Here is a 1,309-nt window from a genome sequence, read left to right on the forward strand (position 1 = left end):
TCTCCTCCTGTATCACTGTCTGTATTAGTCTGTCATTTGCAATCCCTATTTAATGTACAGCGCTGCGCAATATGTTGGCGCTATATAAATCCTGTTTAATAATATTAATAATGTCACGTGAACATTATGTTTTAGCTGGCTGATTACATCTAGATACATGCCGCGATTACGTTTTTAGGTAACTGTTCTTTCTTAATAATTATAAAAAATAAAGGTGTCAAACTCAAATTAGGCTGCAACTAATTGAATTACATTTTCCTAATTTAGCAAATCACTCATAGGGACTCCTTTATCTTATAGTGGACCCTTACACATGTCCTTGATTGAATACCACATCTTGAAGTAGGTTGATAAAGTAAGTTCACTTCTTAAGCTACATACACACGTCAAATTTTTCTCACCCGATAATCGGCTCAGGGCGGATATCGGGCAAGAATCTGGCATGTGTACAGCCCACATCATTCATCCGCCAGGACGGATCAACGGACGATGAACAACGAGCAATCCTAATGCAAGTGAAGGGGTAGAGCGCACAGCCGGGTGCCGTCTGTCGTTCCCCCGTCCTCTCTGCATAGAGCAGAACGGTGCTGTATGTACTACACTCATTCATGCATCGTGCGGTTCTTATCATAAAAGATCATAAAAGATCATAAAAGATCCTTTCCAATGACAAGAATTGCACGTGTGTACACAGCTGGAAACTTTTCTAATACTTTCTCATCTCGCACTTCAGTTCTTACCCCCATCTGAAACCAACACCTCATATAGGTGAACAAGGATTTCTTTGTACCTTTAAAATATGGTTGTACATTTCTTTGCTTTTTTCAGACCTAATCAATGTAAAAATTTATGTTCAACATGAATATGTCATTGTTGGTGCAAATACATCAGTTATTAAGTTTCAGATCTATATATTCCAGTTGTAGACATACATGTGACTTTTTTTTATCTAATATAAGGTTCATATATATTTTTCTTTGTCAGTTCAATCCAAATATGTCTCCCCTATCCCATGAGGAAGCCCCCTAGACGAAACAAGTCGCTAAATGAACACAGTTTAGAAAGATTATGTGTAGGAACCATTAGTATAGGAATACTATTGTAGTGTCTCACATTGTTGTTAACATTGTTTTTTTGTTCACCAATATATATTTATTTTCTTGCCACAAAAAGCCTCCTCCTTTCTTCCTTTAAACCCCTAGCGTTCTAATTCTGTCATTTTTTGATGCAAAAAGTGATCCTATTTTTTTTGCATAGAAATTTTTGTTTATATTGTGGGCCTGTAATTCTTAGGATTAACTTCTGGGTA

This window comes from Pyxicephalus adspersus, chromosome Z (genome assembly GCF_032062135.1).
Source record: "Pyxicephalus adspersus chromosome Z, UCB_Pads_2.0, whole genome shotgun sequence".
NCBI classification, from domain to species: Eukaryota; Metazoa; Chordata; class Amphibia; order Anura; family Pyxicephalidae; genus Pyxicephalus; species Pyxicephalus adspersus.